This window comes from Lampetra fluviatilis, chromosome 19 (assembly GCF_964198595.1).
Source record: "Lampetra fluviatilis chromosome 19, kcLamFluv1.1, whole genome shotgun sequence".
NCBI classification, from domain to species: domain Eukaryota; kingdom Metazoa; phylum Chordata; class Hyperoartia; order Petromyzontiformes; family Petromyzontidae; genus Lampetra; species Lampetra fluviatilis.
The window spans coordinates 10,332,777-10,358,653 of NC_136293.1; the positions used below are offsets into that span (position 1 = coordinate 10,332,777).

At 45.1% G+C, this 25,877-nt stretch overlaps 1 protein-coding gene across 1 annotated transcript in view; it reads left to right on the forward strand.

The window, feature by feature from the left end:
• Positions 1–25,877, forward strand: part of LOC144937651 (uncharacterized) — a 130,114-nt gene that overhangs the window by 75,133 nt on the left and 29,104 nt on the right. The gene's annotated exons all lie outside the window — the stretch shown is intronic.

Here is a 25,877-nt window from a genome sequence, read left to right on the forward strand (position 1 = left end):
CCCATTGGTGTACTGTGCTAGGCTGCCAAGCTCCTTGCCTTCACTAACCAACCCTGCAGTGACCGGCATGGTGAACGTGGTCGGATAACTCGCCACGAAATCGTGCCGCGGTGGGGAGGCCATCAACCAGAAGTGGATTGTAACGAAACGGGCTGCGCGTGCACACCGCTAACACTCAGTCGCGAGGTTTGCGGGCTTCGCATCCATGTCCAGAACGTGATTGCACCCCGGTCTCCGTCGTATGCTCTTCTCGTGAGGTCAAAGGTCACAATATGCTCCGCTGGTACCTCAGCGCGATCCTCTTTGTGAAAATTTGTTTTCATCCTCTGGCTAGTGGCGATAGGCAACTGCTGCTCGTATAGTAAAGTGCCCTTGCATGTGCGGGCGTGTGTTTACGTGCCCTGCACATGAAGGTATCTTTATAAAGCGATGGGTGCTATATTTGGCAACTTGATACCGTTCACTTCAGAAAACCATACATCTGTAGCTGTATCTAGTTTTTTAAATTATTATTTTTATCCAGCAATATCTTTTTCGAGTGGCATTAATACAATAATAAACTCAACAAAATTTCAGTTGAACCACGGAAGTTTGAAGATGATGTCGATAAGGGGAATGTTTGCAGTGATATTTTAGAAGTAATAAAAAAAATCCATACAGTGAGTCGTTATAAGACCACATTTGGGAATTACCCACAAAAACATAGTTTGACTAACTTCGCCTTATATGGTGAGGGACTCGGCTCATTTAAGGAAGGAATAGCATCGACTCATTTTAGGAAGTATAGAGTCATTGTGTTGCATAATGAGTGCTGAAGCATTTGAATGTCACGTGGTTAAAATTGTCCGTAGGTGGAATGGTATTTTCACTGGAATCAACTTGGTCCTAATGTGTGCAGTACTGTTCAGAACAGTACGTTAACATTTACCTTTAAAACTCAGAATGGACACTCTGGGTTCCACATATATGCCCAATGAGTCTGAGCAGACTGAGAGAAACGTTATTCACTTCAACCTCTGCCGAGTACATGCATGTAACAGCTGTCAATGCGTGCTTTTTATAATGTTAAACACATTTTTTTTACGTGGTTAAATCTGGTTTGAAATTATTCCTTAAATGACGTTTAAGGAAATATGTGAATTTTAATACTTCATTGATATTAGTTATTCGGGTTATTAGAAGTGTACGATTTCCCTCTTACCAAACAGAGTCACTGCTGACTGCAGTGAATGGCAACACGCTCGAGTGGCTGTAGAGGTGACATCAGCACATCGCATACAGAACATCATCATAATCAGCCATTGGTCGATCCACTGCTGGATGAGAGCCTCTGAAAGTCACCACCACCGCCGTTTGCGATCTCCATGGTGGACTTTCTCCATTCCCGCCCTTGACTGCCACGCCACCATTATTCTCCACCACCAACCATCATCTGCACAGGTTTATCTATCCATCTCCACCAATGTTTACAGTTGTCAGGAATCGAACTCAGGTCGTTGGGCTCACGGTGCAGTGCCACCTCTCCACTCATTCAAAGGTACGATAATTGGTGGCGCATCAAATGCATCATTATGCAACTTAAGGCAACCTTTAAAGATAAAACAACTTAATTGTTAAAATGAGTGGTCTCACGGTGATTAGCACACTGCGCTATGAACGCAGCCACCCAGGTTTGATTCTCAGCTACGGCCAAGATAGCGGAAAGTGACATCTGAACTGGTCCCGTGATCTCCTGAACTAAACTGTGTGGTGAAGTGTGATCTAAACAAACCCCATCACCAGCACAGCATGGGGGAGGCCTTCATCCAGCAGTGGAGATACAAATGACTGCACATTTCACTGCTGCCACCATCATCATCATCATAACGCAATCATAAAATAATCCTTCAAATGAATAATGCACATTCCATCCAAGCATCCCAATGCGCAATGCAAAGCAGGGAGGCCGCTTGAAAGAGATGGGCTTTACAAAGCAGACTTTAATCTAATTCTAGATTTGAAGCTTTCGTGACTGCAAGGATTCATATTCTTAGGTTTTTTCGTTAAAGTCACATAGGTAAAAAATTAAAATTAATAAAGTAAAATTTAATTAAATAAAAAAAATACTTGATACAGCTATCGTGCTGTGACGGTTCCACCCGAAGACGGAGGCTTGTGTTGCCTCCGAAACGTCGTGATTTATATTTTATTTTTATTTTACTTTTATTAATTTAAATTTTTTACCTACGTGACTTTACCGAAAAACCTAAGAATATGAACACTTTAATCTATCTCCCGACTCTGATTGCATGATTTCAAGTGGCAAGGCGTGCCGCACATAGCTTGGGTGTGGCACGCTAACAAAAGCGAGCGTGTTGGAGATCACAAGATATTAAGGGCCCTGATGGAATATATACAATGTGAAGGGAGCGCGATCTCCGGTGTGTTTTTACGGGTTGACATCACGTGTCGTTCGGCGTGGCGTCCGACGTTTCGTTCCGCGCGAGAGATGCGCAACATGGTGGCGAGGGAGTTCGTGACGCAGAACTGACGCTGCTTTTGCGAGAAAGTTTTTATTGCTCTACCCCCCCCCAACTCTTGAGTCTTCCAGACGCTTTGGGCAATGATACCCCGGCACCTTCATTAAGGAAGTAGATAAAGCATAATGAGAAACACATCAAACAAATGGTGTTCTGCTAACCGGTACACCGGCTCACTGGGTTATGCGAGGTTGTGAGCAGACATTGCTGTCAGCGCTCGGTTAATGGCCCTTGATATTGGTGAGAGAGCAGATGTTAAAAAACTCCCATCTTGGGGCAGATACATTAGCCACGTGCTGCGATGTCTGGCGTTCGACACCAGAGGGCAGCACAAACATTCTGCCTCTTGCCTCATCTTCACTGCCCTGACCCATTGCAACTCCTTTGCATTTTATTACATCGTAGAATAACGCTTTAAATGTGTATAATCGCGTGATCCTGGTCGTGTATGACTACTGAACTAACATTTTTCGGAGAAGTCACTTTTTACAAAGCAAATAATTATTGAGGGGGGTGGGGGGGGGAGCATTGGCAAAGTCGTTATCGCCCTGTCCTGTGAACCTGGTGACCAGAGTTCGATTCCTGGCCCCGGCTAGCGTTCAGTGACGAGTGACATCTGAATCGGTCCGAGGCACCTTTCACAGAAACTACACTGACACTGCGGTGAAGTATGGTTCAGCATTGCCCCTGAGCCAAGAACACGGGGGAAGGTGTCATCCAGCAGTGAAATGACAAATTACTGTTATTCATTCATAATCAACGTTTTTGGGTTTAGATCGCGTTATTTATAAATGTGTCGTAACCCTCCACCACCCGACACGGCCAATCCGTAAAAAAGTGTCACGTTGACAAAAGACAAATAGTTCACTGCTTTAGCCCACCGGTGTGTTGAAGCGTGAAACCACAACATTTACAATTTGAGTACGACGTTTCGCTGGTAATTGCATCCAGCATCATCGGGCAATTCGCCAGAATTCGCCAGAATGGTCTACGTGTTAAACTAACTGTTATTCATTCATCTGATGTGAGGGTTAGTGGATCACACAGACACTCGCCCTCAGGGCAAGGAGGCGCCTTTCGAACGAACACATTCTAAGGTCCCACTCGTTACACACAAAGTGCTTGCCACAAATGAACAACAAAACGTCGCTGATCTCGTCATGGAGCATTAACCACCATCACGCAACTCCGGTGGTCATCCTCGCAGCAGCGGATCGTGACTGGCCATCAAACAAAGACGGCGCTCACCGCATCGCGCGGCGCTTTCACGTGCGCTGCGGCCGTCTGGAACGCTCTTCATTTCGATGTTAAGAAGCCACTGGGGCTATGCACTTTTTGTGTTTCGTTTGTTGTCCTCTGATTAGCACAGTTGGCTACGTACGATGCAAAATAAGTTCAACATACGTACATGCGGCCAAAGTACATCATGCACTGACCAACGTGGTGGAATTTGAGGAGGCCTTCATCCAGCAGTAGATTGCAACGGGCTGTATGTTATCACTGTCAAAGATAGTTCACACCTGCCTAAACCAACCATGATTGTGATATTTCAGTGGGCCAAAACAGTTGAGATAACAGTTGAGATGTTTAGGACTTCTGCGTGCGGAGTGTGCCATTAGCTTTTTGTGGACGTACCGGTTACATCTCGTGCTCTTGCCTGAAACAAATCTCAAGTTCAGCACACACATATATCTGTGACTCGAGCATATTGCGTGGACTGGATTTCCTCAGTCGTAACTTTGTCAGGAAGGGAAACCAATTTTGTAGAAAGATTCCACGCAGAGTAATAGCTTGGCTCTCCGTGTGGTTTATACCCCGCTCAAGAAAATGCGTAAACCACGCTCTTGGCATCGTGTCTGCGGCCATTCTTCCGTGCATGATCTCTATACTTTGTGTACCAGAATTAGCATGCGGATCTTACCGTCAAAGGCCAGTTCATTACCAGTGCTAAGCTCTAACGCAATGGCCTCCTCACGACTGATCCATTCGTTAAAAATAATATATATAAATGCAAATTCAGATTATGCATGCCTGTAGAGCAAGTGGTCAATTGACTGATAGTTTTTACTTTGTGAAATTCGAATGTAGTTTCGTTCGCTCCTTTTTCAAAAAGGGGTTCAGCCGAGAGCCCTGGAGTAAAATTCACTTGAGTGTAGATTTGATTTTTTTTTTTAAGGACCGTAGCAGCACGCGGGTGCTCGTTGCGTGCCGGGCTGTTTGGTGGCAGGAATTTACGCGTCCGCGCACTGCCAGCATTGAGACGAGTCTGATTCCTTTATCATTTGTGCCAGTGCTGCAAGAGGAGTGGTTGGTGTGCGTTAGCAGTCAGTAGCGTACGTACGCAAGTTGATCAATAATGACACCGAATAAAAAAAAACAATTCTTTATCCGAATTCTTCAGAAATTAACTTCATATAAAGCAAAGACGTTGGAGCCTGGTGGCTCAGGGGCAGAGTGAGCAGCTCGCGATGGGAATCACGGTTGGGGGATCACTCAGCCCATCATCCTACCAGGGTTGATGAAACGAGTACCACTTTTTGGGGAAGTCATCAGTGGTTATCCTATGTAAAGACGTGTCCCTGTCATAGGAATATGGAATTTCTACTACTGGCTCAGAGCTGTAAACAGGAGATGAAAACTGCTTTAGTGGTAATTTGAGACAGAAATCACTTTGATTTCACTATATAACAGCAGAACCGCAATGCATGAATGGCATTATAAGCAGACTTCTGCTCTGTGTCTGCACATATAGACACAATATATTGTTGTCCATCAGCAATTTTGCTTTCCAGACCAATACTATCCAGTAACCTATTGTTTAAGTAAAATAAAAAAACTTTGGACCAGATTTGACCTGATGGATCTCATCAGCAGAGTCAGGCTTGTTAAACAAATGAGGCTGGATTACACGATGTTAATGGGCAAGAGCAATTCCATTTAAGTGATGGGTTCCCATTCACTACAAAAAAAGCTATTGTGGTGCATTATGGGTAATTGTTATATTATAAAAAGCTGCATACAATAAATCAGTCACGTGTACTCTTGCAGATGAATTATGCTCCGCTCACCACGAAGTCGCAAGTATGCAAAGAATCTTAACGGCTTTATATGTTTAAATTGGATGTCCATCAGGATTTGGGAGAGAAAAAAAGAAGCGAATCGACGTGTAAATAAATACTTTGCTGCTCGTGTACACCAATATTACGAGAAGCCGAACACGGCCGGTGTGTAAAAAAAGAAAATTTCTCATGAGAAAGAAGGCCCCCAAGAGCCTCGTGTTTTGGCTTGTCTGTTGATATTATCGAATCCGGCCACCCACTAAAGCACTCACCTGCTGGGACCCTTATAGGACCGTGCGCGTGGCGTACAACCACAAATACCACGAGTGCTTTTTGATCAGGATTTAGATCTGCACAGGAACGGAAATTCTCTAGTTCTCGTCAATCAGCAATGCGGGGTTAAACATTACATCGGTTAGGAAATTAGTTTTTTTGTTAACAGGAATGGATCGTTGCCATTGAGGATTTTCGTTTTTTGTGCAAAGCCTCCGTGATAAAATGCCGTTAAAGTAAAATGTATGTTTTTCAATTGGCTCTTCAAGTCAATTGATATTTTATCTGCACGAACAAGAATGTGCGATAGACTTTTTTTTTTATGAATGCACGGAATACCTCCCAGAGGCATAGAGGTGTGGTACAGCGATTGGCACACTACGCTATGAACCCGCCGACTTGAGTTCAAATCCCGGCCGCGTCTGCCTTCAAATTGGATACCTCACCTGCTCCTCGGCCTTCTCTCTGTTGACTCAGCCTTGAACTGGCATTGACTCGTATCGAGAAGTATGGTCAGACAAACCCCATGGCCAACATCATGGGAAGTCCTTCATACAGCAGTGGATTTACTAACCGTTCTAAATTAGTATTACTTTACTGCTCATACTAAATAAATAGTTTTTTTTCAAAATGTGTTGCTACATTTGTTGCGTATTCAGCTTAAAATGTGATATATTTCCTTTGAAGGAACATTTCACGAGCATTGTTGGCAATAATGTTGCCCAATTGTCGCTGGATAAAGGCATATAATAATATTTTATAGAGGGCGTGATAATGTTCTGAGTTTGAGCTTGCAGCAAAATATATATTTGGTGCCTAAACATCGAATCCTGGGACTTACATAAAAGATGGGGTGATGTGTTGGCGCAATGGTTAACGTACTGCGCTTTGAACCCTGTGACCCTGAGTTTCACTCCCTGCCATGGCTAACGTCGTTGGCCTGTCGCAGCTGAACCCGTCCTGTGAAACTCCTTTCACCAACCCCCACTGAGCAATTGATGAAGTATGGTCAAACAACGCCCCACAACCGAAAACAATATGCAGAGGCGTTCGTCCAGTAGTGGATTGACAAAGGGCTGTGAATTAGACATTTCTTATGTCTCCCTCCTCCGTCTGTTCATGGGTAGGCATTGAGTTACAGTTGCTACGACTCTCCCCCCGCGTGCCTCCGATTAGCAAGGCTGGCTACGTACGGTGCGAAAGAAGTTCAACGAACATGCACACGTCATATAGTACACCATGCACTGACCAACGTGGTGAAATATGAGGAGGCCTTTATCCAGCAGTAGATTGCAACGGGCTGCATGTTATAGTTCACACCTGCCTGAACCAACCATGATTTAGCAGCTGTGATATTTCAGAATCAGAATCTGTGTTGATCCTGAAAAAATCCGACGCGTTATGAAGCTCATTTTCACGAATTTGTACATTTAAGACCTCTTAACCCCCCCCCCCCAACCTTTATGAGCCATGCAGAAAATAATAATCTGCATGCAAAATTCCGCTATGCTTCTGCTTCTTCTTCTCGTGGAATAGAGAAGGACCCACTGATGTGTTCCCGTTGGGAAGACATTGAAGCCCAAATCCTGGACAGATCGCACAAGCAGATCTCGCCTGTTCTCACGGCCACGCGAGGCGTTAATCCCGCACATCTCCGGCCGCTTTGATTAACATCTGCCGACACATGTCTGCAAAGTGAGGCGTTAAGAATCAGCGCGAGTATTCCGCGAGGTCTGCCGGCTCCATCAAACCCGCTCGCTTGTGGCGGTGACCGTCACAACCCATGGGTGTGATTTTTAGTAATTCGTTCAACTGCGTTTTACGCGGCCACGCATTAGCGGATAGCTCGAAGGGACAATGCTGCCGCAAAAAACCGGAGCACGCAGAAATTTCGACCGGGTCAGTAAATCTGATGGACACATACACTGCCGCGTAGGGTTTTTTTTTAGCACTTGTGCTACGTGTTTTCGTCTTGCACCGTGCGTTGTTTGGCACAACGGAGGAAGTTTCCCTCCGCGTGCCGGGACGAAGAAGCTTCCCGCATGGCGGAGCGAAACGTTGAGAAAATCGTGCCCAAACACAGATCGGGAGGGCCACAGATGCACGTGCGCAACATTCATATCGCCACGGTGCGTCAGAATCTCTGGAGGGAATCACAGGAGCCCAGATCCAAGCTTCATACCTGCTCCACTGTGATGAAGATGACCCCTGGGGCAAGATGAGCGACCCACTGACTTCCACTTTGTCATCACCCGATTGCCCAGCAAACAGAGCATGTTTGTTGCCTCTTGTGACCCACGGCGCACAGAAAACGTGTGATTGGTGCACGCACACACGTAGACAGACTGGCCGGCTGACATATACATGCATGCGCACACACACACATCACACGCACTCTCTCGCACACGGATACAAAACAAAGACAAAGATCCCCCCCGCCCTGTGTAGCCTGCAACAGACTGTTGGGGCAAGTGTTGTCAGCGAGCACCTAATGAAGGCCGGCACGGCGCACGAGGGGGTGGGTGGCCAGCGCCACACCCGTCCGCCTTTGTCTCCCCAGTGGCGATGTTTACTACAACACCGCTACACCAGGTAATCATTTGACGCTGAGTCGACCTCGTGGAGGCCCAAGACCGGTTCAGATAATCACTGTCACTGGCGGTGGCTGCGAGTGGGAATCAAGCTCGGGTCCCCGGTTTCGTGCCGCGCTAACCGCTACAAAGACAAAGATTCCGATTATAGCCTTTAACGGACCGTTGGGGCAAGTGCTGTTGAGGTTCGTACGGCACACGAGGGGGGCGGGCAGGGGGTGGGGGGGGGTAGCCAGCACCATGCCCAGTCACGTTTATCTCCCCAGTGCTGATATTTGTAACACTGCACCGGTGTACAAATGTCATGTTAGCCGTGACCGGGAATTGAACTCAGGTCAGCAGGTTTGTATGCTAACCACTTCAACACTGCTCCCCAAATAAACAATAACAACAACCGCCATTCGCCACTAAGTGGCGGTGACGTCACAACGGCGTTTGTGCCAGGCTATGTGCACGTTAAGGCCACGTGAAGTGTTGAACGCTCGCTGGCAGGATATGGGACATACCTAGGTGCCATGGGTCGACTGACCGAGATGACTGGCCGATGCACCACCTGTGCCCCCAAACATACGCACATATACACACACATACACACAAATGCGGATACATTGACAAATTAAGCTAAACATGTAACTACTATACATCTCGCTGCTCCCCCACAAAGAATAACACAGATGAATTTGGGAACTAAAACTGTATCGGTGCTTTAAAACATTGTAATTGTTTCATAATCTGGAATCCTTGATCTTGTGTAGAACTATCAGCATGGACGTAGAGTGTTGTAGTAATGCCAACAAATTGCTTATAAATTTTGTTAAATACAACACAAAACTCGCACTTAAACATTCTACTAAAATATATCTTTTTTTTACATTTTCCAGAAATTTTGGAATCGATTTATAGCCTGGCATTTCAATTCCCGCCTCGGCTGGTGACATTATATTTATTATAAATGTCAGTCTTTAAGTTTTTTTTTTTATGGCTTGGACTCGGTCAGGTGGCTTGCATAATAAATCTCCCATTGCATTCTCCCATTGACCGGCAGCGCAGATTTACTTGGAAGTGGGTTGGACAGAACAGATGGGACGAGGCCACATTAGCTCCACATTATTTATATCGGGGTTGGAGCACAGAGGGCTCTGATCTCATTTTGGAGCCTCTTCAGGGCTGAAATGCAATGTGATACGGGAATTTATGAGATCACATCCCCACCCTCTGTCTCGCTGTCCCACTTTTTCAGTCTCCACGATTTTTTAGTTTTTATTTTCGACTTACAATGCTGGAGATAGGGGGAAAAAACCCAAGCAAGCAAGCTGCGACCGCCGTATTTCACCTGCTTGTCGGCGTATGTGGAGTGCGTTTGTCTATGGGAGCGGTGGCACGATTGTTAGTGTGGGGGCATGCAAACGATACGTCGCTTTTTTGGTTTTAAATCGATGGTTACATCTCGAGTGTATTACGTTGATTGTCTCAGCATGGTTACCGATGACTGCGCGCAACAAAAATCGTTTGCAATGAAATTGGTTCTGCGATTCATTTGGCAAAAATACCAACTCTGAGAATTTAAAATATCAGTTTGACTGTCATGGGACGAACATTGCTCCCAGCACCAGGGAGGGTGGGAAAGTGCTTCATCATTACTCCGAGGTCACTTTAACATAATTTCCGAAGTAGGTCTGTAATAACTACTTCTGTGGTCGGTGTGTTTATGGAGGTGGCCAGGACGAGTTCAGATATCCCTCACGACTTTTGGCCGTGGCTAGGAGTCAAACTCGGGTCCCCGGGTTCATAGCACATTGAACTATTGCACCACCCACTCCAATCCACTGTGTATATTCCAAGGGGGTATATATATATACAACGTGTGTGTGGGTTTATATACACAAGTATATACTTCAATTCATTTGTTATGTAACCAGAACTTCTATAATCCTGAGTTCCAGCCTCAGGGCAGACAAGAAAAACATGAATTCCCATGCGCAGTAATCTGGGCCAGGTCAGTGAATCCACAAAGTAAGTGCGTATGATGCAACATTTCACATGAGCACTTGTATCAAAAACATACCATGTAATACACAAAAATAAGCATCATCAGTAATGATCAATCTTTTGCTGGATGAAAGCCTCGCTAATACATCTACATCCTTCTCAGTTCTGCGATGCAAAAATCCACCTAGCATATGCACACGAACTGATTGTATAAGTTACATCTCCCGGTTGACGTTTACTTGGACGCGTTCTGTCCCTTGGCTACCATTGCATGACAATGCTTGATCATCAGCTAAGAGTGTGTTGCGTTCGAGCAATGATCAGCAGACAAAGAGAGAAAATTGCCAGTTTCGTCTAGTACATATTTGGGAACACGATGCCAAGGCAAATGAATGGCACATTGATTTGGCGCACGCATAAGTCTTAGAATAAGTTCATCGGGGACTTGATCTGTCTTAACAATCGTTGCAAAGTGCTCCGTCTGAAGCCTCCACTCAAAAAAATGTCTCTGAAGTGTTTTTCCTGCTACTCGTTGATTTGATTTCAGTGCTCAAAATAATAACAACAACAAAATAACACAATTCATTTCTACCCCCTTACATCGTAAGCCCACACAAGTGTCTCTGCCACCCCCAAATGACGGTCCAAACACAGCGCGTTTATTCCTCTGCTGCTATTGCCAAGAGATGGAACCTGCACAGTTTGTTTCAATTGCTAGGACACAACACTCTCATTTGGCCACTGATTAACGCGGACGTCGTCAAACTGGTGGACAGCCTTCAGCGAAACTGGCATAGTGAGGGCCTCATCGGTCCCGTGCCAGGTTAACATTGTTTGCTTATGGCGTGAAACTCTACCGTGAGCTGTTTGGAGTTGTTTAAGGCTCTGAGCGCAGTGGCTTTCCCCACTTAAAGGATTAGAGAAGTGATGGTTTCTTCCGGGCAAATGTGGGAAGTGAAATAGTTGGTTTCTTTTCTGTTGTTGCCCATTTTTGTTTTATTTTAAAACCAAGAAGGGAAAAGGCGCAGCTCTGCAAGTGCTTGTTCATGCCACTGGTGGTGGAAAGGCCTCTGGACAGCTCTTCTAGGGGGTATTTGGCCTACTCTTCCAAAACCATGAGAGGGTTGAAAGTGTTTCATATCTCTTGCACATCCGCCAAATGAAAAGAAAACAGTTGTGTAAAGAAATAACATTTCTAAAAACTGGTTTAGGTAATATTTTAAAGCAGACGAATTTGTGCGAGACAAATTCGCATCCTTCGCAGCGTACGTAGTACGCGCAAGCTCGTAAAAACGACGATAATTGCGGGTGATCCTTGGCAGCTGTGCAAAAAAAGGACATACTGATGTATGCGTGTTTATAAAGTCCGAGGTCAAAGGTAAGCGACAAGCTAGTCTCACCTGCTCCAGGCCTGCTCGCGCACGCACGCACAGCCAGTTGTGTATGGACGACACGGACCCCACAGAAACGTATGGAATTTTCCGTGTCAGGAATGCAAAGTGTGAGGTCTCTGTTGGGGTTACTGGAAGGGGTGGTGAGGTGGGGAGGGGGGGTGTGCACACGCTGCTCTCCGTCGTGTTCGAGGGCTGTCCGGCCAGAGTTGAGGCGTTCATTCTTCTCGCTGTCGCCTCGCTCACTGAGTGATGTGGCAGAATGTAAAGAGGGGAGACGTTTCGAAGGAATTTTAAAACAGTGTCATGTACATTGAGGCGCTTCCCAGGCGGTGTCTCTCGGCGCTGGTGAATGTACTCGCGAGACTTTCAACCTAAATATATGTTGTTGTTTTTTTAATCGAAAAAAGCCCCAAAAATATATACTTCTAAATGCAGTGATAGTTACGGGACTTTTTTTTATTTTCCCCACATTTCCCCAACCCCCCCCCCACCCCAGAATATTGCATCATCCCATATTTGGGAATGGTTCATGGAAGGAGATTTCACAGACCTCCTCCTGAAATCAGTTCAAGTGACATTTAATCCACAATCGAGGTCGTAATTTTCCCACAAGCCCTGCTACAGAGAGGAATGCTCATCGCATGACACTCAAACCGATATTTTAACTTCTTACAGCTTGACTTCAACTAAATTAGGTGTAAAACTGAGTTTAATGTAATATTTTTTTGTGTGTGTGCAGACACTCGTGCACTGGGCTTAGACCACTCCACTTGAAATTCGGGTTTAATCATCGGGCGTCTGCCCAGAATCAAACTCAACGTCTCAGCAGTGCCAGCGAAGTTCTCTCGCTCTCTGAGTCACACAGCCACCTCTCTGCAATGGTCACAAATGAAACAAAAAGTCACAAAGACGTGACTCATAGCTCCACGTTGAGTCAATATTTTAGGAGCCGTTGAACAGAAAGGTGATGTATTGAAATTGCCTCTTGGAGAACACCTGTTAGATCGTCGGAGAGCAGGCTCTATCTGTCCATTCGCCACAGAAGTCCACATATGGGTACTGTAGCCCATGTAAAATTGATAAACGTTCAGGCGTTTACGGTTTTGCCGAGATTAAAGAACCACATTTTGGCAAAGGTACCGCTGTTTGACACACACCGCAACACTGCATTTATCAACGTTTAGTAAACATTTTTTCAACGTCATGTAAATAGATTTTTGTAAAGCGGACCTTGGTTTAAAAACACAACATCAAGTTGAGGGATGCTTTCATGTTTTTTTTTCTAATGTTTTTGGCTTTGTGGAACTCAGGCAAATTGCACAAAGACGTTGCTTTAAAATATACAATGCTGATGAATCAGCACTCGCAAAGGCAGGCAAAACATGAGTTATTTATGCACGCTGCGGACATTTATTTCAAACGAAATACTGAATTTCTTTCTCAACTTGGTCACTAGGAGGCAGCAGGTTCTAGGAGTCGGAGTCCTGTGCAGTCTTAATACAAGCCAGCCCTTGGCGTTTTCTTTCATGTATAGTTCAAGCAATGTACAAGAAAACAAATATCCAAACAAAAAACTTGAGCCTTTTTCATTGACATTTGTTATATTTGTCCTTGCCATTCAAAGTTTACTGGTTATCTGTGAACTTTGAAAGAACATATTTCTCCCGCATGTGCTCCCAGAATGGTAAGTTTCGCAAATCCTCCTCCGGAGGCCTTTTTCATTGTGCTGCTCTGTTTAGTTACCTGGCTTTGCAACTCCAAAATAACTACAGGTGTATTATGATGAGTAAGAACTCACAGTCCTTTGTCAATCCACCGTTTGGTCATACTAATAATAACCATGGCCACAAATTGAATTCAAGTCATCATCTGCTTTTGACGCGGAGTGCTTTACCACTGCATCCCCGCATTTCTAACCACGTGTAGTTTTAATCCAAATCACCCTGAATGCGTGTGATTTCATCGCAATCAGAAAACTCACCAGGGCTTGAGTATAGTGAGTAATCAAACCTGTAAATAGCGATGAAGACCTAACGTAACAGCAAATAGTGCAGGTCGGAAAACCACAAGTTTCAAACGTAACACAAAAACGTGAGAAAAAAAAAAGCTTTTGTGCATTATGTCAAAATAAAACATCGTATGTTCCTGAATATGTTTAGGTAATATTTTAAATCTCAGCAACGTCCCATTTGCTCATATTAATCTCCATGGTGTCCTAAGACAAGAGGGCCACAATGCCTTTCTTTAGGAACTGCTGAAGTTTTTTGTGAGCAAAATGCCCAAAAGGCTTGGTGATTTTTGTTCGATGTTTAACACGGCTGGTACTTGAACAGGAGACTCGCAGGGCAATAGACTTCGATGGGATATTGCCACGTTGTAGACATGGGCTGTGAGTAGGTTTTCCCAAGGGGACTCTTGATTCTTCCCACACACCAAAACGCTAATGAGCAGAATAGGCCAAACATCCCAGAGACCGCAGATGGAGCGAGGCTTTGCTGGGCAAATAACCGGTGATATAATCACTATATGTTTTTATTATTATTGCAAACACTTACTTTTTATATTTGTTACTGTCAACATTGTTACGCCATGAATCAACACCCTTTTGTAAGCAGACATGACAGCTCGGAGGGGAGAAGGTAGATTTGTTGAATTTAGTTTTACGATATACCCATTTCACTAACACCACGGAGATAAGAACGCATCCAGCGGCTTGCGAGGGCTTCTGCTGGCTTCACCTGAAAGGGAAATCTGCTGCGAATGAACGATGATTCTCGTGTGTCCACTGGCACAACGTGTTGGCTGGGACAATGAAAACAAAAGATGATTCCTTTAGCATTCATTTTGACTGCCATGTTTGGAATTTTCATGCAAAAGTGGAGGGCCATTTGTTTGACTGATTCCTGCGTCGAGCTGACCGATCCAGTTCGCTTGTCAGGTTTCATTTGATCGGACATCATTTTTCCATATCCACGAGGATATTCAACAAAAAGGACAACAGGCGATGCACTATACTTCAGTATTGGAGATGATGAAAGCAACCGGTTGAAAGGCCAATTTGACGTGAGACATCTAGCTATGTAACTTATCCATCCTCTGCCGGGCGATTCGATGGATTTCACGATTCGGGGTCATGGTTTAATTGGAGTCGATGTAATTCTCTTTTTCATTTTTATTGTAACTCTCTTTTTTTTGTGTATAGCCTTGTTCACTGATTTAGCCTAAAGTGTAACGGTATGATATATAGTAATTTTCATATTAAGAAATGGAAAATAAGTGATTTTTGCACGTGCGATGCGTTTATAGTTAGTGCAAGCATCGATGTGAATCAATATTAACTGACGTGTCGTGGCCTGGCTCATCAGTATGATGCATTCCATCACCTGTGTGGGGGGCTTCTTGGGGAACTGAATTCCTGAACAGAATTTCAGTAACAAGCTCCCAGCATGTAGAGAAAGACATAGAATATCTGCTGAACGGCACTTGTTGCAACCCCCGAAAACACATCGGGGAGCTGATCCTCTAGAATCTTGACGAAACATTGGACAGCGAAACCGCTTTTAACATTTTTGGAAGGTGTCATCCGGTTTATTTCTGTACTTTCACCAAGTCAATCGCTTCTGAAACACCAGGTTCTTGTGCTCATTAAGACCTCGGGATAAGAAAGCAGCGTCGCCTTTTAAAAATGAACGTGCTATGCAATCAAATTAATAGTAATAAGGTTTTTACCCTTTCAACTGTTACAAAAACTGACACTTTTCTACAAGGCATCATGTTTGCAATAACCACAACATAAGCAGTCAAAATGCAAACAAAAAATAAACAACTCTGATGATGATGATAATGGTATGCACTGTCCTTGAAGTTGATTGGTCCACACCCGAGACAGCTTTTCTTAGAGCCGAGTCTCCATTGGTGTTGGTCCAACACCAATGGAGACTTGGCTCTAAGAAAAGCTGTCCTTGAAGTTGATTGGTCGACAGTGCATATCATTATCATCATCAGAGTTGTTTCTTTTTTGTTTGCATTTTGACTGCTTATGTTGTGGTTATTGAAAACATGATGCCTTGTATAAAGGTGTCAATTTTTGTACCAGTTGAAAGGGCAAAAACCTATTACTATATTTTACCACTGGTAAAGGGGGTCTCATAGTGTAAATCAAATTCATGTTTAAGAGTTGGCCAATTACACCTCTTAAACAACTCGAGCGTGTGATACGGACATCAGTGGACACACTCGTCGATGGTTGATTGCATTGAACTCAGTCAAGTTGGGTTGTGGGGGGGGGCTCAAGCGAGCTCCCATGCTGTAGTCTCTGCCCCCCTTGCCAATGAAATTAGTTCCAAGTTAGTTGAACACTGACTGCGTGGTGTCCCGTCCGAGCGGGGAAATCACTTTGACTTTTCCCAATGCAATGGTGGCTCGCGAGTGAGCGCTTGCAAGACGGATATATGATGTACGTATGTATGTTAAACTTCTTTCGCACCTTACTTAGCCAACCGTGCTCATTGTAGGTGCGGGGAGGGGGTGAAGGACAACAAACTAAACACAAATATAAAGAAATCAGTTTTCAATCTAGAATGATTTTTTTATTTGGCATGAGCCAGGTAAAAGGCACGAACCGTAACAAGGGAGATGGGTGGGGGGTACATAAATTCCGCGGACGTCCGAAGCCGGAACTCAGTGGTCTTGGCTTGTGGGAAGGCGAGCAGATTGGGGCTCACTGCCCCCCCACTCACGTAGGGAGGACTATGAGCCGCGGTAGGTGTTTTTAAAATCTTTTATACAGGGAGTCATATACTTTAGAACGAGTTAGCGGGACTTTACGGGTTTACTCACCAACACACCGGTGTGCTGAAGGAGTAACTAAGTGACACGTTTTGTTGACGTGGTAAACCTTAGAAATTGTCCGTGTCGGGTGGTGGCGGGATAACGACACATTTATATCGACGCGGTTTAACCCAATAAAAACCTTTATTGTGGCTACTCAGGAGGCAGAAACGCGAGCTGGTGGCGTGGATTGAAGTTACACAATTGCCGGGCGTGATTGCGTGAGATGAACACCCGGCGACGTTTTGCAATGCACCGTACGTGCACCTCCACTCCAAATATAGCGCTTTTTTACAACATTGATATCCCTGATGTATTTGTTTCACGGGTTAATTCTTCACCGGATTGTTTTCAGTGTGGTGATAAAACATTTACAAGGAGCCTACGGTAGGTTCATTTTTTGGTCTTGTTGTTGCCAACCGCGCACATGATTATTAAATGCCGCCTGGGAAACAATAATTGCTTACGGTTTTTATGGCTCCCCGGATATTTTTCGTTTTCAACATCGGACAAATTAACGGTGACGCAAAACATGGTCTCGTGATCTTGAATGCAGCAAAACGATTCAGTGCCACGTAAGTTGAGGTGTACAATGTTTGTTGTCGATCGGCAGAACGCATCGCACATCCGATTAGCACGGTAGGCCATGTACGGTGCGAGAGAAGTTCAACATACATACATACATACATTCCCCCTGCCTTATTCTGTGCCCTGTTTGTTTGAGTGTCGTCATGGCAGTTATTCTGTCTTCTGCGGGAGCACCTCACGCGATGACAAAATACCTATAAATCCGTTCGGCACGGTAGTCATCGCGCGTGATCCGTTAAAAGACAAAAGCGGCGCTCGGTTCACACCTTCTGCATTTCATTGCGGGTGCGTGCCCTGCATTGTAATTTGACGGGTCATTTGCATCGGGTACATAGCCCACGCCGTGCGCAGCAGTTTGCGCAGAGTTTAGGCCCCATGCCCAAATACCGTAATCAACTTCGATTGTTTTGACAAAACGTTGTCAAAACAGCATTTTTCAGCGCCGTGATTTGTTGTCCCGTGCTCCGCACATAAGGGAACGGTTCTCCGTCCCTCGCTTTCCGTGCGAAAGTTCATCAGCGTGCAACGCTAAATGGGAAAAATGACAAATGTCAGTACGGTGCGACCCCGCTTTTAGCCGGTTTGGCTGCTAAAGACATCAGAGTTTGCACCCTTTGACGATCCTCAAGCAGCCTTGAGCAGCTGTCCGATCGGCGGCTCAAAATTGTGTGGAGCAGAAATTGTTCCGACGACGTAAGAATGACCCATATTTACAGAGAGCCCGGAGCGAGGGCCACCAGGTGTCATACATGGGGGTGGAATTTTTTCTAACAATTGTCTTTTTTTATTTATAATTAAATAGGGTGGTAAATCAGCAACACATTTTATGTACGTGTGCATTTTTGTTTAGTTTGTGTACATGTACTGTTTTTTTTATAAACAGCATATTAATAATAATGATCATCATGTAGAAGTCTTTGTCAATCCACTACTGGACAATGGACTTGCCAGGTCATTTCAGGCTTGGGTCAGATGTTTAACCATGTTTCATCCCGATGTTCAGTGCGGGATGCTGAAAGGAAGGGATGGTTACGGGTTCAAATATTACCACCACTGATATTAGCCGTGGCCGGCAATCAAACTCGAGTCGTCGGGTCCATAGTGCAGTGCGCTAACGCCTGTGCCACCACTTCCCATCACACCATACAATATAATGTACACTTTCAAGTGTTACTATATAGAGTACAGCATGTTCGTGTTTGTGTATGTGTGTTGTGGGGAGTGGTAGTGCAGCGGTTAGTGAGCTGCACTACGAACCCTATGACCCAAGTTGGATGCCCGCTCACGGGCCAAATTATCTAAGCCTGTACTGGGCCTCCTCTAGGTCGACTCGGCCTCAAATGAGTACCTGCTGAGGTGTGTAAACATCGCCACTAGAGAGACAAAGGCGGCCGGGTGTGGTACTGGCCACCCACCCCCTCGTGTGCTGTGATGGGCTTCATAGGTGCTCGCAAAAAACAGCACTTGCCCCAAAAGTCTGTTGAGACTATACGAGGGATCTTTGCAGTTGTCTTGGGTATATAAATGGGTGGCCAGGGGCCCAATCAGTGGTGTTCCCTCGGGTTTCCAAAAACCCAAGATCGCCTCTAAATACAACGGTGCAAAGCCTTGTTGACTCACAGCCAGGGCATTTAAAAGTCTGTTTTTTAAAAGTACATTTGGAAAATAAACCGCCCATTATAGAAGTCTCAAATGTGCCATTTAGTAAGTAATTCAACCAGGAATACAATGCTCGCAATGTGCTTCATTTCCTAATTGTGCGCTTGACTTTAAAGCAGATATATTTTTAAAGTATTATTTTACTTTTCAACATCAGCCACTTTACAAACTGCAACCGTGCTTACATAAAAACAACCTTTTGCCAATTATAATTTGTTTTGCACATTCTTCAAGCCTTTTCGCAGATGAAAATATTTACGTGACCCCCCCCCCACCACCAACATAAGCAACATCAATTTGTTTAATGGGGTGGCAGAGGAGACACATTCAAATGATTTTCAATCCATTCTAGATTTGAAGCTTTCGTGACTGCAAGGATTCATACTCCTAGGTTCTTTCGGTAAAGTCGCGTAGGTAAAAATAAGAATAATAAAATAATAATAAATGAAAATAACTTAATTAAATCACAACGCTTCGGAAGCAACACAAGTCTCCGTCATCAGGTGTAACTGCTCCAGTAAAAATTAGTTACACCTGATGACGGAAGCTTGTGTTGCTTCCGAAACGTCGTGATTTAATTTAGTTATTTTCATTTATTATAATTTTATTATTATTATTATCATTATTATTATTTTTACCTACGTGACTTTACCGAAAGAACCTAAGAGTATGATTTTCAATCCAATCACCCGGTTAATTCACCGGCGAGTTTGATGGAAACGGCATCGTGGGCCGCGTTCACTTGCGAGCATCGCTCCCAGGGCAGCCGGTGCCTCCTCATGCTATCACGGCTGAGTCCCGTGTGTCATCGCGTGGCTCGGTGCTGGCGAGGGCATGCGTCAGTGCGTGCGTGCGTGCGTGAGTGCGTGACTGAGTGAGTGCGTGCGCGAGTGCCCGAGTGACTGAGTGAGCGCGTGCGTGCGCAAGCGCGTGCGTGCCGGAGCGCGCGCCAGAACGCCAACACAATGCGCTGAGTTTGCGCCGCATCCTGGCGGACGCTGACAGCCACCGCTAGCGTCTCGATCTGAAAGCGGGAGGCCGGTCATTTTGCTTTCTCACCCCGCACGGCTTCGGAGTGAGGGCCTCGTGGATTGCCTGTTAACGTGGAGCACCGCGAGGCGCACTGCATTGTACTCCCCCCCCTCCTCCTTCCCCGCGCACTCCGATTAGCAGCGTTGGCTACGTACGGTGCGAAAGAGGTTCAACATACATAGGAGCAAGATATTCACACAATGGAAGGGAAGAATAACAAAAAAAACATGCTGTCGAATTAGCACAGCTTTCATTCAAATATTCTTCAGGCACATTGGTGTGCTGCTTAAGATGATCCTGTTCAGTTTTCTAAAAGCAGAATATCTTTATATAATTATTTTGTTTTCAAGCAACCATCACAATTTTCCCTGGGTACGCCTGCTGTGATACGTTTTCAAGTTGTGTCCCTGACACGGAGATCTGCATTTGTTTAACAAACTCATGTCACGTGACTCCTGTTCCAAACTTTGCAGTCTTCTCTATATGAAGTTATTTCATAATGTCTCGTGATAAATTTCCATTAGTTGTTCAAATTATATTATCAGCATTGCAGAGATTGTTAATTATTATTTCTCCACTACTCTTTATACATTTATTTCTCCAATACATTTTAAAATGTCTAATATTGCTGTGAATCATTTTGGTGGAAGTATGTCTTCGAGTCTGATTCTACTCTGATATAAATAGTCGCTTCCTACGATCTCAGGATAGCTTTAAAAGACGTATTTTTTTAATGGGCTTTGTAAGAGCTTTAGATGACTAAATCAGTTTTCACAATCTGGGCATCATGCTACTTTATATTCATGAGTCTTTTCCAGGACCTGATTAATAGCGCGTATGCTGTCAATGGTACGGAAAACGTTTTCCACATCCAGCTATGACATGTGGATCAGAAAGGGAGACATTCACATCGGCGTTATTATAAAAGCTGCAAAGTGCACAAAGAAGCACGAGAAGAGGTGCCTGTGTGCGTGTATCGCTGAGAGCCAGAAAGAGGGAACGCATGAGGATCGGAGAACAAAACGCACGTTCGAGACATCGTATTCGCCGTCAAGAAATGTCAGTGGGCTGGATGCAGGACACACCGCCAGAGAGGATGATGCCCATGGCTCGAGACTGATGACAGAGTGACGGCTGGGGGAAGGAAAGCCGATAGGGAGGGGGCGTTCAGCCACTGCGGACGCAGCGATGAGGGTCGGGCTCGTGCGCTCGTGCCAGAGAGATTGACGCATCGTCCAGCAGTGGATAGATAATGGCTCATGATGATGTCTTCAAAATTATTGGCCAGCTTGGTAGGCGTCCCTTTGTTGATTTGAGGTGGCCGTTTAGCCCAGTGAGTCGAGCACTTGTAGCTCGGGCAGCTTGTGTTGGGTTGCCAGTTTAAATCTTGTGCCACCTGGTTAATTTACGGGGGGAGGGGGGAGGGAGTTAATTTGCGCGTATGTTTAAATGTTTTTAATGGACCCCTTTAAACATTTACTCAATGCCCCTCGATGAGCTCTCGGCTTGTTAACGAGAGAACGTTCAAATGCAATTAATTGCGCTTTGTATCGAATGAATAAGCCTCGCGCTCTGGAGAGAAACACGTCGCTTCATCGCAGAGATGAGTGCTCGGGGGGGAAGCTTAATATCTTACATTTCACTCGAGGCAATTTGCCACCTGAAGGTAAAGTAAGTAGAGAGAAAGAACCCCCCTTCAATGATAAATGTCGCTGTTTGCGTCCGTATTGTGCTGTGATAATTTCAGATGTCTGCAATTAATTTGTTCGTATCCAAGTGTAATCAATGTTTACATTGGATCTCATTACAAAAAGACGTTTAGAATTACATTCTGTCAGGATTCATAACTTCACCAATTTACAAAGTGAAATGTCCATTTCAAATATCACCGCAGACTAGTTTATGCAATTTTTCGATTTAAAGCTTACGTGACTGCAGGGATTCATCTTGGTTTTTTCGGTAAAGTCACGTAGAAGGAAAATAATAAAATAATACAAATAAAACATAATAAAATAAAATTATCACGACGTTTCGGCCACAACGCAAGCAGCCGTCCTCAGGTGAATAACAGGGCTGTCGGAAAGACGCGTTTTTTTTACTCTAATATTGAAAAAATGTGCCTAAATATAGAGGGCTTTAAAAAAAGACGTCATAGTGTTCATCGCATGGTATTTCTTATAAGTAATAATCGACAAACAGCTTGAAATTATAGCCCCACAAAAGACAAGATGTTTTTATTCGCGTAAACACATTTTCAATGAGGAAGTCTCCAGCACTTTGCAGTCACCTTTCCACCGTGAACCCCACGTGGCTCCGTGCTACGTGCCCCCTTGTTCGCTGCCGTTCATTGAAGCGAACGCGAGACGCAGTTGGTGATCGTGAGAGCTGATGGCTACCCAAAATGAGAGTGTGTTTTACGTAATGAAAAACTCCCAAACTCTTCGCGTTTTTGCGAGCTATCATTTCAAGTGGTCTGTTTATTGTTGCGAAGACATACGTTTGATGAAACATCGCACGTCTTTTCTGAAACACCTTGTCTACGGCTCATACACATACAATGTATACTCTTACATATGACATTTCTGTTGCACATTTAACATAAGAGTATTATGTACTTGCAAACTCCGCCAATTTAAGCACAGGCAATTTTATTTTTTACTTTTGTGCTGCAGACCGATTTTCAAAGAAAATCACGCTGGCTTTGTAAAATAAAAAGTTTGATTACATTTTTTGCTTGAAAAAGCATGCGGAGAAAGGGTTTAAAAAAATCAGGTAATCAACATTCTGCCACTTAAATCCGGAGGGCTGGCAAATGTGGAATCATGTTCCACGTGTCGAAATTTAAACTGGGAAATCTTTTGTCTCTCCGCTCTCTTTCACGATGATCCAATACAAATGTCATAATGCACCCTGTATGTGGCAGCCTCTCCTTAACAAGATCCTTACAATTTCACCAGTTCTCATTTTCAAAAGTCCTTTTGAGGGCGCGGGTACATTAATACCTGCTGGCTTATATCACCCGCTCCTTATGAGCAAGTACAGTAGATATATATTTTTTTTGTTCAGGAAACAATGGAGCACCGAGAAGCAATTGCAATATCATGCCGCACGACAGAGGAACAGTTCATACTCCTACTGGCAGCTTTCACGGCCACAGTACTTTTTATTTTTTTTTATAAACGAGAAGCCTCCTTTTGCGTTCGTCACAGAAGAACACATCACGGATCCTCTGAGTTAAGCCGCTAATTTTATCCCCGCGGGTTTAAATTAGGGATTTAAGAGGGTTCGCTTGGAAGCGGCGTGGCCTTGCGTGGTCCCCCGCGTCCCCAAAGTGTCGATTGCATCCCCACGCTCGCCTGAGAGGGGGGGGGGGGTGGGTCTAAAACTCCCGGCACCTGCTGCGTCTCGCGCATGGTGCTGCCACCACCCCCACGCCCCCCCCCCCTCCGATGACAGAGCTGCCTCGCGTGGCGTCCTCACGTCACGGGAACCGGGATCATGCCGGTGGCGCCGGCTGGGGCGAACGGATAAATCCGGCACGGGTTTTTTTTTTTTTTAAGGACGGTTCACGTGCAGCGCAGGATCGTCGTCGTCGTCATCAGCCTCTACGTTGATATGCACTTTATTTCACGGTCCAATTTTCGGAAATCATCTTCTGTGACGAGGAATAACTTTGACTCCTTGCCTGACTCCACTATGGTGGGTTTTTTTTTGCGCCATGCTATCTCAGTAGTTAACATCTCACCACGGTGGTGAGATGTTAACTACCTCGTCTGGTATACAAGAGATCGTGGGTTAGAACCCGACCCTGATGCCTGTATATTTGGACATTGTATGTTCTCCACGTGGTCGCGTGGATTTTTCTCCAGGACCTCCGGTTTTTTCCTCCACATTTAGAAACATGAGTATTTGTCTGCTATGAATTTCCACATGATAAGCCACTTCGTTGCGCTATAATTTGCGGCCTGGTCGCTTCTGACAATGAGGTGGGCCTTGCGTGGTAAAATAAAAAAAAACATTGTTTAGTTTAGTTTTATCTTTGCTTATATAGATATATGTATAATAATAATTAACAAACATAATTGGTTTCGGTCACGGATTGTCAGGGCTTGGATGACTGCTTCAATTTCCGCTGAGTGGGATGACTTTTCACGTTCGACAAGAGGCTGACACGGGTGGTGCTGGGGAAAAATGGATAAATCCAGCTCGGGTTTTTGGGACATTTCACGGAAAGTTCACATCGTCGTCAGCAATCATTATTGTACCGTGCCACCTCCCATGCAGTGAATCTGGGATCAGGGCACACATGAGAGAATTACTCAGTAAGGGGGTAATACTTACTCAGCAACAGTGTACAAAACAAAGCAGAATAAGCAAAAGGGTTAAGCTAAACCGTGCTTGAGACTACTCTCAAATAGGTCTGAAACTATTTGCGTCGCAAATGGCAAACGTTCATCTGCAATAAATGCGAATGCCTTGACTGGGGCTTTCTCGTGGCAGCTCATTTTGTTTTCATGAAGCACCGTCTGCAAATTGTAGCACAAAAACATTCAAATTGCGCCAAGTAAGGTTGTACATTCTGTCTAAACCCTGCCAAACTTACTCTTTTCTTGGTTAAATCTTCCATGCCAATGCGGTGCTGAATTGGATTTAAAACTTTTTTCCATTTATCGGCATCATGTGTCAGATGCCAACAACGTCTGCTTCCATTTTTGGAGATAATAGATTGTATTTTTAGCGCCCCGGCGTCACGTATTGTGTCCCACCCCCGCCACCTTCCCGCTTGTATGTCAAGAAGTCTATCATAAGACGAGCGCGTGGGCCCAATTTAATTTGCTTTTACATTTTTAGGGCGGCCACGCCGACGGAATAGCAGCCCAATAGCCCCACCGAGGCTCCGCTTTTACCCCAGCACCTGTTCCCCCTTGGCTCCAACTGTATGCGGTAGCGTTGCGGCTCACACTGCCAATTCCTTTGCGGCAATCGCAGCCTCTCGTTTCGCCGACAGCGACGTGAAGGCGTTTGCTCTCCAGGCTGCACTGGTACGCGGAGTGCACGCGTTCGGGAGGGGAAAATCCCGGCCAAAGTTCGCTTCCTGCCGATGTCGTCAATCCACTGCTGGGCAAAAGCCTCCCCAAGTTGATAATTGTTTTTTTTTTACCCTTTTATCTGGCAACAAAACTGACACCTTTTTTTTACAAGGAGTCATGTTTGCATAGACCACAATACCTGCAGTCATGATGCAAACAAAAAACATAACTCTGATAATGTATGCACTGTCCTTGAAGTTGATTGGTTCACACCCGAGACAGCTTTCCTTAGAGCCTAGTCTCACATGGTGTTGGACCAGATGACGCCAAAAGTTGCCGCCACTTCTAACGACCTTTCGATGTAACGGAGACAAAGATTCCCCGTATAGCCTCTAACGGTCTGTTGGAGCAAGTGCTGTTAGCGACCGCCTATGAAGGCCGGCAAGGCACACGAGGAGGCGGGTGATCAGCACCACGCCTGACTGCCCTTGTCTCCGCAGTGGCGATGTTTAGATACCGCACCAGGTGCTCATTTAAGGCTGAGTCGACCTAGAGGAGGTCAGGGACCGGTTCAGATAATCGTCACCGGTGTTGGCCGTGAGTGGGAAACGAAATCGGGTCACCAGGGTTCGTAGCGCATCGCGCTCACCGCTACACCACCGCTCCCCTCGATGTGACAATCCACCTTGCCACCTGCACACGAACTGATTTCATTGCTCCATCTCCTCGGTTGAACTGCTTCTCAGGCACGTTCCTTTCCTTGACCTTTGTGCCGTACAGATGTGCTTCGTAGACGTTTATATCGACGCGACAAATTCCAAAAGTAAACCTGAAATTGCCAGAAGTATGCGGACCTTGCGTCGGATGCAATCGTCTGGCATAAACACGCGTCCAGCAACATTATGCCGCGAAT